The sequence below is a fragment of the Condylura cristata genome, unplaced genomic scaffold (genome assembly GCF_000260355.1).
Source record: "Condylura cristata isolate star-nosed mole 26May11 unplaced genomic scaffold, ConCri1.0 scaffold00009, whole genome shotgun sequence".
Taxonomy (NCBI): Eukaryota; Metazoa; Chordata; class Mammalia; order Eulipotyphla; family Talpidae; genus Condylura; species Condylura cristata.
The window spans coordinates 31,205,902-31,218,096 of NW_004567110.1; positions in this window are offsets into that span (position 1 = coordinate 31,205,902).

Below are 12,195 nucleotides of genomic sequence, written 5' to 3' on the forward strand. Positions count from 1 at the left end.
AAGTCTGGGTTTTATTAAGTTAAAATGAATCATTAGTTTGGATCCTAATCTAATATGACTGGTGTCCTTATTGAAAAGGAGACATTAGATACAGAATAAAAACAATGTCAAGAAACACAGAGAAATGACCATCTCAAGGCTAAATATACTAGGCTTCTATGAGGAGAGAGCCCTCGGATGGAGTCCTTCCCTAGCTTCTTCTTGGGGACCCCCACCCTGACAACTTCTTCATCTTGGATTTCCCAACTTCAGGTGTGATGCACTCGATGTTCCTAGCAGTCATCCAGATGTGTTACTTTTGTTACAATAACCATAACAAATAAATACAGCAGGAAGACCCCTGTTCTCCCACATTTCAGCAGGTGGGAGCTTGCTCCTGGGTGAGCTCCAGTCCTGTCTTCTATTCCCTATTCTGAGTGTAACTATGGCTGGTGCAAGCAGCGAGTAGACACCAGGTCCAGGCTGGTGGAGCACAGACAGGTGAACCTGTCTCTATGCTTTGGGGCTCAGGTAGGCCCCTGGCTGCCCAACTCTGACAATGGAGGAGAGAGGGCAGGTGACCTGGGAGGTGGCTCTGATCTGCCACCTCTCAGATGCAGACAACAGTGGTTCCAAGCAGACTCCTTTTTCTCCCTCTCCTACCCTCAGTGGCTTCCGATACTCTAGTGGCGTTAATTGATGGGAGAATGATCTGCCATAGCTGCTGAATAATGCACATGTTGATGATTTCTTAATAACTTAAAAGCCCTTATGATGGGGTGAGGAGAAGGAAGAAAACATGTCCCACTTCCCAACAAAAGCCTTCATTGAAATCATTCTCAGGAGAAACCTTAGAACTGCCAGATTAGACCTGATCGACAACTGGGGAAACTAACTTGGTTTTGTCAAACTCCCCACTACTTCTAAGCCCCAACACAGCCTTACTATTAGCTAGAAATAATAAAATGCTTAATAAACCCAAAATTATGAAGACTCAGCCAGGAAACTCTCAAACACTCCTGTTTACAGCACACCTGGCAAGCATCTTTACAAGAAAATATAAAATCTGCCCTTTGAAATCACTCAGAATTGGTGGCACAGCACATTTATGCCCTTTAAGCTGTAAGCCAGAATTTTCAGAGTTTATAACTCTTTGCTATAACGTAAAAGTTTAGAATAAAGAGCAGTTTGACAAGCTGTAGAGGTCAAAACAAGCACCTTCTATTTCTTGTCTGAAGAAAAGAAAGCTGAGAGGTGCTTAAGCATTATCATGGAATTGCTTTAACCCCGAGGAAGAAAGCCCTAAAGAGAGCATGAATCAGGTAAAGTCCATCTTCTCACTGGTTTCTACTATAGGACTGAGAGCTGTCAAGTCAAATCAGGTGTCAAAATAATGGTGAGAATAGTGTTGTCCACTGGCATAACTTCTGAGGGGTGTGGTTGTATCAGGGAGTGGTGGTTCTGGAACGTCACCCTTTCTTTCTATTTGTGTTTCCCCTGTGGTCTTGTAATGTTTCGTGGGTCTGTCTTGATTCTGGGATCCTCCACACTCATGTCATGTCATTCTAAATTCCATCCCTCTCATCCCACCACCAGTTCCTTCACCAAGTTTTCAGTCACAATCACTGAGTCCTATAGAGCCTCACATTACCCCAAATCTTCTCTTTCCTTTCTGAGTTCTGGTGGCCTCTCTCTAAAGACAAAACATATCTTTTTGAAATCCTTTGTTACAGGTTGGGTCTTAGGAAAGCGGCTCTGAGGAGACTGGGAAGAGCTCTTAGGGCATCTTCTAGGCTCAGGGCAGAGTAAAGGAAGCAGGGTACAGAGGAAGGAGTTGACTTGTGAAACAGTCACAAATTGGGCCTAATGGATACCCTGGGGGTTATTTTAGAGTTTTCCCAGTGGAGGTAAGGGGCCTAGGTCTTCATCAAAGAATATCAGACAGTTGCTCTCCTAGGGGAGGATGTGATCTGATAGAGAAGCTTCTGTGACTGAGTGCAGACTTTTCCTAGGGAGAGGATATTTTGGGTGCCTGAAGCTGCCAACATGTACAGTAACTGGGGGAAGGAGTGTTTGATCTTACAAAATTGGATTTGGGTGGGCACTGATACATTCACCAAATGCTCACTGTAGATTTAAACCCAAGGGAAACAAAGTCATAGGGACTTGCATGTTCCTAGTAAAGTTCCGAGGAACTTCCTATCTCTTTTTCACATTTATTGAAGTAGACTATTTGATAGTTTGGCAATGATGGAGACATGCTATATTCCAGACATTTGCTATTTTATTCAAACTTCATGGAATCCTATGAGAAACATGTCACTATTCCCATGAAGAGGAAAGCAAGGCAAGAGAGAACAAATTATTTGTTAAATGGACACATAAATTGCAGAACTGGGATCTGATCCCAGTTAAAAGACTAGACAGGAAAGTCTAGTCTTTTAGCTTGATCATGCTGTATAGACCTTAATAAGAAGCCCCCCTCCCCTTTTAATCCTTTTTTCCAAATATCCAATGCCTCTCTGATCACTGTTTTCCCTTTAGCTTATGAAAATCTATCCCTGAAATAAAGACATAGGAATACTGGGAAACTGTTTTGAACCTCCTGAGAGTAGTTAGGTGGATGGTCCTCAGAGAGCCCTCTATCATTTCTAGGTGGGAGCAATCCATTCTGGGGTGGGGAGAGGGGAATAACATCTCACCCCTCTCCATCCAATGATGAAGATAGTCTCCTGGAATTCTCCATCCTTCAGTTTTGAGGCTTTATCACCACAACCTACAGCAGTATCCACCACACCCTTCCCTTTTAGATCCTCAGTTATTTTCTTCTAATTACTAGTAGGAATCATTACTGCTGTTTACAAATCTAAAATTCTCATAGCAACTAAAAGGGAATAAATAGATATATCCTAGAATTTCAAGCACAGGGAAGAGTGACTTAGAAAAGACTATAAATATAGTGCCCACAAGAGTTACCTTTTTGTGTTCTTTAATCATCACATTTCACATCAAAAATTTGGTTTGGTTAGGACTAAAAATTACAGGCATCTCTGGCGGCTGAGAGGTTAAGTCTCAGCACTACCGCTCGCCTGAGATTGATCCCCAGATCCCCAGCCAGGGACCTAATCCATATGGCACAGCAGACCTATCCTGTCTTACCCTCCGCTCCCCCTGCAGTGTGTTTCAGTAGATCTGCCTGTTCTGCTCCCCACTCTGTCTATGGTGAATCCTCTCATTAACCCCTGCACCTCTAGCCTATACCCTAGTTCTTCTATGCATAAATAAATAAATAAGTCTTTAAAAAACACTAAACATTTCTACAATTTACTGCTTCACGTTAAAAAAAATCCCTAATCATTTCAGAAATTTCAAATTAAATAGAGACAATATTCTATTTCAGTGTGTATATGTAATATACACATCTATTCAATGTAAACCTATACATATTATTTGTAAAATTATAACAAAAGGAATCTTATCCATCTGGCTCTGTATCAACTTAAAATGTACCATGTGGGCTACAAAGAAGAAATCAGGATGAGGTGTGCTTAGTTGAGACCTTTTTGTAATAGAACGGTAGAATTAAAATCTCATTTTTTGAAATAAAAAAGGATAGATTTCCATCTGTCTGATCTAATTTAATATAACCTACCTGGAGGCAGAGGAGAATGGAGTGAATGATTTTTCTAGTCATTTCTAGCTCTATAATTATATTTGCAGAGGGAAAGAATAAAGACTCCGGCTGCTCCACACATTATTATATATTTTGAAGAGGATTGGGTTTAATATTTGTCATTCAGCCACTTTCCTAATTTTATGTCTAATTAGCCAAGAAATTGAAGTTTCAAAAACATTCTTGATTTGCCAAGTTCCCATATGGATTTCAATTCAGCAAACATTTATTACATTCCTTCTAGGTGTGTGGCTCTTGATGAGGGAACCAGGGAAAGAAGCTGACACAGGAGGGCACAGGCAGGTCTCTGCAGGTGCGTAGTTAGTGAGGAGGGAGGGCCTCTTGCTGACCAACTAGAATGAGTGCTAAGTTTGGTCACTTAACAGAGAAAGTGAGGTGGGTTCACCGCATTCTACTGGAGGTGACAAGAGCATCATACGGAGTGAATGTTGGAATGAGTCAAGGGTGAGCAGAAACTCACTTAAGGAGGAAAGAAGGGAGGGAGATGAAAAAGGAAGAAGTAAGGAAGAAAGGAAGGAAGGAAGGATGAGAGGAAGGAAGATCTTTCTGTGGCCTGTTGTGATGAACTTGCATCCATTGCATAGCCTCTGGAAATCTGAGGCTGGGTATAAAAGGCCTGCGGCTCTGCTGGGATTGTTTGTTTCAGGGCTGTTGGGCAGTGCTCCCCACTTGTACTTCACATGAGGAGAGAGTAGCAACACTACACACCTGCTCTATGCAGCAGTTTGTGTCAGAGGACTGTGCTGCATACATCACCCTGCATCATAACCTCCAAATCAGCGTGCTGCTTCCCAGTAACCCTGACACTACAGTGGACTCCTGTGAGTATGAGAATAGTCTTCTTTTCCAACTGCCTGTCTTCTTCATCTCCAAAACAATAATACTGTTTCTCTCAAAACTGTTATTCCCATAGAGATGAATCTCTCTTTCCACATGAATATTACTTTGTAGAATATTAAAACTATCTTTTCATTAGTAACAAATATTCTTTATTTCTGCCTTTCACAACATCTCCATGGTCATTGTAAGGCTGCCAAGGATGAATGCTTTTGTGGGATTGGTTGCTAACAGGCACATGACCATATGCCCAGTGTCAGCACAAGCCTCCATGTAAAGGAGGTGAACTTGGACTTTGTAGAGTCCACTTCCTTGTGGCTTCCTTTTGGGGTGCTCACCCCTCTTATAGTCAGTTATTTGCGGACTAGTTTTTCTAAATGGTCAGTCCTTTACCTGCAGAGGCACTGAGTCCAAAGAAACATTTGAAATGGTGAGGCCACAGGCACTGTCACTGTCCTAAGCAGAAATGCAGAGAAGACCTATCAGTCAGCATCAGAGAGGTCGCAAAGCTACTGAGGATACTTTACGAATAGACTTGCTGAAATTTTTCAAACCTGGTGGAGGTTGATTCCCCCATCCACACATCCTTGCCAGAATTTTTGGAGTTCCTAACTTTGAGATACAAATGAAAGGTGGCTCGTTTGACCCTGTGAATTAATATTGCTTACCCCTTTCTTGGGTCTCCAAATATGGAGGCATTTGAGCCACCGATTCTGATTTCAGAGGCTCACCAGCTAGGAATTTCCTTGTCATCCTGCTTTTTTACACCAGAACAGAGAGTTCTGCATTTACCTGAGCATTGCTCCTGCAACTCTACTCCTCACCCCCAAAATGAACTCAATAATCAAATCACTTGATTCGTTAATGTTTAAATTTCCATGTAAGTAAAATGGAAAGTCCTATTTCAACCTTTTCTAAATCAGAGATCTTTGGAAACATATTACTTCAGGCCTCATTTAATTTAGCTATCACATAGAGCTCATAAATTGTCTTTTGGTTGATAGTTCATGGCAGCAGTGTGTACTAAAATGTATTTTTGAGAACAATACAAAACATATCAAAATATTATCACTTGAATAAATCAACTTTCTTATTTCAACTGACTTATCTGACATTCAGTAAGAGCAAAAATCCACATCAACACATATAGTAAAGATATGAAATAAAAATGTGGCATTTGTGAAGAATTTTAAATTGTATTGAAAAAAGAATTTATCTCCATTTAAAAAATAATGTTTCCTGCAACTCTACTCCTCACCCCCAAAATGAACTCAATAATCAAATCACTTGATTCGTTAATGTTTAAATTTCCATGTAAGTAAAATGGAAAGTCCTATTTCAACCTTTTCTAAATCAGAGATTTTGTTCATGGGAATGTAGATTGGCTCAACCCTTCTGGAAAACAGCAGGGATTTTCTTAAAAGAGTAAAAATGGGGGCCTTCTCTGGTGGCGCAGCAGGTTAAAGCACAGCACTAAGAAGCTAAAGCCACTTCCGCATGTGTTCGATTCCCACCTGCCCCTGGAGGTGACCACATGGCATGGCAGACCTCTCCTGGCCCGCCCACTGCTCCCCTCAGCAGTGTACTTCCTCGATCTGTCTGTTTTGCTCCCCGCTCTGTCTATGGTGAAGCCTCTCACCGCCTCTGAGCCTCTGGCCTGTATCCCAGTTCTGTATGCACAAATAAATAAATTAAAAAAAAAAAGAGTAAAAATTGATCTTCTGTATGACCCAGCAATTCTACTTCTATGTATGTACCCAAAGAACACAAAAACACTAATTCAAAGGGACACTTCTATTCCTATGTTTATAACTGCTCTTTACAATAACCAAAATATGGACGCAACCTAAATGCCCCAAAAGAAATGAGTGGATCAAGCATGTAGTGTTTATACACAATGGTATACTATTCAGAGCTAAAAAAAAAAAAAGACAAACGCATGCTATTCGTGGTGATATGGATGGATCTGGAAGGGATTATGATAAGTAAAATAAATCAGAGGGAGAAAGACAAATACCAGATGGTGTCTTTTGTGGGTGGGATATAGAGAAACTAAATAAAGTAACGGACAAAACCAAACTTAAAAACCAACCCATGAAAACTGACAGGGGAGGGGAGAGGAGTGAGAACCAAGGGGGAAGGGAGCACAGAGAACTAAGATTTTGAGCTGTAGGCCATTTGGTGATGGGGACAGAGTGGTAGTAGCACTTGAGTTGGGGGGCATCCTATCCTTACAAAAGATAAATGATCATGTAGGCCAACATAATCTCAATTAAAAAAAAAATAAGAGTACATAACAACAGCAACAAAAGAAATCTTAAACAAACACAGATACCAATGTTCCACAGCGTGTTTGGCATATAAACTGGAAATATATATATATATATATATATATATATATATATATATATATACAAAAAGTGTTTAGACTAGAGTTCATCTTTATTTGATTCACTACATCTAAGTTCATGGGAAAATGGTGTGTCTTTTCCGCTTACCATGGGGAAGGTCATATGACTGGTTTGTCCAATGAGCTGTGTCATTATTTCTGATGAAGCTCTGACTTCTTGGTATGAGACTAGCACTTCCTTCCTCTGTTGAATAGAGCAAGAAGGACAATATTCCAGAGAGTTCATCAAGGTGGTGGCATCTCCCTCAGTCTGGCTACTGAGTCACTATCTGGGGGGCAGATTGCTCACAACCTTAGTCTGGATTCATGTGGATTTTGTGACTGTGAGAAATGAAATTCCCTGGGATTCAATGAGAGACTAGGGGTTGGTTGGTTATTATACATAATATCGCCTAACTTACATTATGATTTTATAAGGCAATAATGCCTTTCCCTCCCCTTCCCTTATGCTCTTAAGACAATAGAATTAATTTGGTGCTCTGAATAGATACAGTGAACTTCCTAATAATAAGGAGCTCTGGAGGGAGCTGGCCTATAGCTCTGTGCTGAGGAGGGAGGGTGGCCCTTTGTGATGGCTACTGGTTGTTTTCCTTCTTTTAATTAGCAGCTTTTGTTATTATACTTGGGAGGCAAAGCTCCAGGAGCAAAGGCCATGGCTTTAATGATAAATGCCTCCTCAAACATTTCTAACCTGAAAATAAAATAACATAAAGCCTGGAAAAATAAATGTGGGAGCGAGTTGCAAATGTCAATTCTGCCATTGTATGGATTTAAAATCAAATGTAAACAATGTATGAGGAGACATTGACCTGAATCGAGTCTTTTTTTTTTTCTCACACTAATAATTAGTTCTCCTTTAGCAGACTCTGGTTGAAAGCTAGGTCAGTGTCCCTCCCCCTTAGGACTCTGAGAAAATTCTCACTGCTGCATGACAGCAAGACAAGGGCACCAGGGGTGGTGTCTGCTATGGTTGCCACTGCCCACGTCTGGCAAAGGGCAGGTTTCTTGGCAAATGTTCTTCTCACTTGATTTGCAAGGTGTGGGTGGAATTTCTTTTTCTCTTTAGCGTGGGCAGTAACTGGAGCTGGAGCAGGGAGAGCCGAAATCGAAATTCTAGAAACCAGACGGCAGGTTTAGCCATTATTGGGAATTTTAGCATGGAAATGATATGTTGATGTTTAAAAAAAGTAAGTGGCCACCATTTTATATCCCATTTTTTCATTTTGGAGCACAGTACTGACTAATGATGTCAAATTATCGCAGTGTTTCATATTTTGCTTTTTATTTGTTCTGCAGCTTCTTCACTAGTCAGAACATTTATTATACTTTTCCTGATTCATAAAACAATGGGTAAGAATGGGTACTTTTGAAAATTTGAGATTGAATAGTTTGTTTAAATTTCCTATGGTGAGCATAGTCACTTTAGACCTTAGAAAGATATCAAGTTGTGTGTAAAATTGTACAGCAGTTAATAAATGAGATCTACTCTACGAATTCTATTCTTATGGATGTTTGCTCCATTTTAAAGTTTACTTGAGAACTTTTGGTCAGGAAAACATTCTCAGATTATCACAATTATATTCTCTGTTTCTAACTCACAGCTAAAAGAAGAAAACACAATGCAACCTAGTGAAGTGAAAAAATCATTTAAAAATCAGATAATACCGAAAACTTCAGTATTAACTATTTATTATTATAGTAACACTAATCTTCAGCGGGCTGGATAGAAATGTTCTCTAAAGTACTAAGATGAAAGTATTTAATGATTTCAGTTTAATTCCCTGTTGCATTGAATTTCATTCTGGAAAGAAAAAAAAAAAACACCATCAACATATATTATCCTAAAAGTCTGAGTTTCAAAAGCAACTCTAATCTTTAACTGGAAAAACAAAGTGTCTAAAAATGGGTTCTGAATGTACTAGAACTTCATCATTCTTGAACAGGTCTGCTGTTATCATCCTCTGTTATGACAGTAAATTAAAACACCATTCTTTGCTTTAACAGGAAAAATGAATAAGAAGACATTTAAATGACTTTGCTGAATCAATTCTTTGACTTGCTTTTTCATATCTCCTTCCTTTGCTGAGGTCTTAAATCTGATATCCTTCAAATAAGCAAGACAGAAGAAAATGACTCTTACCTGTCTGTCCTCTTTTTCTCTTTTCTGATCCTTCTGGTCTTTGCTCATCATTTTTTTCAGGTCATTACATCCCTTCTGGATTAATTTCTTTAATACCCCATTGGCTGGGCTGCCAGAACTCACTTCTTCATTACTGTTCTTTGCTCAAGGGTGGCAGTAGCTGAATCCTCTGCCACATCCCCTTTGATCTGCCTAGGATTTTACTTTTTTATAACATCTATTTCTTTTTTTCCTTCTTTGTTTATCCCAGTGGCAGAAAAAGATTAATTATTTCTATGAAGCCAGCAGTTCTCTTTGTGTCAAAGCCCTGGCAAACAGAACACATTTACCTTAAGAAGGCATTTCTTTGTCCCCAGTGATTTGGGGTTCTAAAAATTGGACAATGGAAGTGCTGAAGGCAGGATCTCTGTTCGCAGAGTCTCTTGACAGAGCCCAGCTAACAGGACAAGCATCTGCGGGTCTGAGTTCAAGTCCTAAATAAGCATCCTTGTCTCCAGCCCTGAGTACCTTCAAACCAAAGCCAGGATAATCTTTCTGAAATGCAGATGTGATCTTGTTACCCCTAGGCCTGGAATTCCATGGTTCTAAACTGCCTTTAGGAGAACCTCAAATTCCTTAGAATCATATTAAAAATACTTTTCCTTTACTTACTTTATCGTTTCCCATTTCCCTCCTACCCTCATTCCCATCCCATCCATAGTCAGACTAGAATATATGGATTCATAGACAGGGAGACTCTTCTTTCCTCCTAGGCTTTTGAACCTGCTGTTACTTCTCTTAAGAATGTCTTCTCCCTTCTTTAGCTATTTGGCAAAGTCCTCATACTTTTTTTTTTTTTTAATAATTGAAGTAACATTGCATTATGACATTATGTAAGTTTCAAGCATACATCATTAAAAAACATGTGTATATGACATTAAAGTCACTCTTTTTAATATTCAACCTGAGGCCAGCCATTCTGTGAATCTTCTCCTACCTGCCCAGCTTTCAGCTTTCTACTCCCATAGCTTTGATGTTTGATTGCAATGTTTTGGTCACCATTTCAATGTCAGTGTATAGTTGTTTGGTTCATCCAGTAGACTGCAAAGCCAGGGTCTCTGTCTTATTTATCTTTGGGATTGTCATGTCCTGTTAAAAAGCCACGAATAGCGTAGTGGCTCAAAAATGTTGTGCTCTCAGATAAATGGAAGAATTAATGAGTAGGTAGTAAAGTAACTCAATATCGCTCATTAGTTGCATGGCATAAATTATGAATCACTCCAGTTTTATTTTTCTTTTTTGGTAGGCACGAAGAGTATTCCCGAATGCAGGTACTTAATAGTTGTTATTGCTGTTATTCTAATTAATTAGGCCACATACTTTGAATAATATCAATTGATTATACACACAGCCTGAATTTATCTGGAAGTTATTGTTTTCTTTTTATAATTTTATAGAGTTCCTCATTTTCTTTCTTGATAAGCCACGTCTCTGATGTGTTTCTTTAGAGTAAGTTGGATTGGGAAACTGTTCACTTTAAGTATGTCCTTTTTCCTTCTGTGTCTTAAAGAAAAATTGCATTAATGAACTGATTTATCAAGGTTAAAAATTGGGGTCATACTATGTATGCACACCTGTTTTCCTATATTTCATTTTATGTTTTATTGTGAGCATTCTACCATGTTATTAAATATTCTAGATGAATGTGCTTATTGACTGCATAATACATCATTTAGGGTTGTACTCTTCCTTCATTTCTTCATTTCTATAGTCGTCACTTGCTGAAGTATTGTCTCATTAGGTGTCTGTGTGGGGGGTATACTTTTGTTTATATATTTCTATGATTCTATTGTGCCATGATGCAAAATTTATTTCTTATCATGGATTAAGCTCAAAAATGTTTGAAAAACACTCTCCTATTATTAGTTCTGAGACTAACCATTCCCCTTTAATATATATTTTTTACAAAGGTAAGTGAGGTTAAAATGAACCTCAAGGAGAACAACTTTGAAAGGTTTAGCAAGTGTAAGTTATGTGACTAGAAATTAGGATAACCATACAATAGAATAATTAAATATTTGATAAATAAACATTAACTGATTTCCTTGTGTGACTTACAAAACTACTTATTTTCTACTCACTTTTCCTACTTACACTAACCCTTCTGACTTGTTCTTCCTTGAGTCTTCGTCATTCTGCTATTTTATTATAGTGACTTAGCAATCCCTTAAATTAGGAGCCCTACACAGTGAACTCATTTAAACGTGGTTAATGTTGCTTCTACCTTGGCAGGTTAACGTGGACCTTATGCAGTCATTCCCACTGTGTCCTATATATTGTCAAAAGTGGGTCATGGCTTGGAAGTGAGCAACTTCAGTTAAATTAATACAATGGTCCCCACTTACAAAAAAAAATCACCCTATATTTCTGCAGAGCAATATGATCATTGAAACAGAAAAATGGATATCTTCAGAACTCTTGAGTCTTATTTTCCTGTATTAACACCTAACACACTCCTAGAAGCCCAGTCTGGCAACTCCTCTTGTGTGTAAGATTTCTACAGTTTATCCTTGTGATTCACTATTTCCAATGTTAGTAATTTACAGTAATGAACTTGAGTTGATACCTCAGCTGGGTGAGACAGAGGCAACGTTCAATCTACAGCGAGTGGCAAAGAGTACTTGAAGGATACATTCTCTACATTTTGAAAGCATCTTAATGATCCTAAGTGCTTTGGATGTTTAGAGGAAGTTCAAAGGCACTGAATCAATTGTACATCATTAAAAAATACAATACATAAAACTTGGGAGCTAAAGGAATGTTGTCTGTTTTCCTATTTCATAGACTGCAAAGACTGAAGAGAAGGCACGTTGGAAGGTGCTGATGTAATTCTCTTGCTTCCTGGAATCATAGGGTAGTTATGTATTTCTTGTGTGTTGATGACAGGGTTCCATGTCACCTGGGTAAATGTGTGACCCGGATGAGTGAATCCAGGTGAGTTTGGGGATCACGAAACATCTCAATATATTGTTGTTTTCTTAATGTCTTACATTCAGCAAAACATCAGACATCTTTAGCCAACATACTTCATATTTAATTTTAATTTTTAAAAAAGATTTATTTATTTATATATACAGAACTGGGATACAGGCCAGA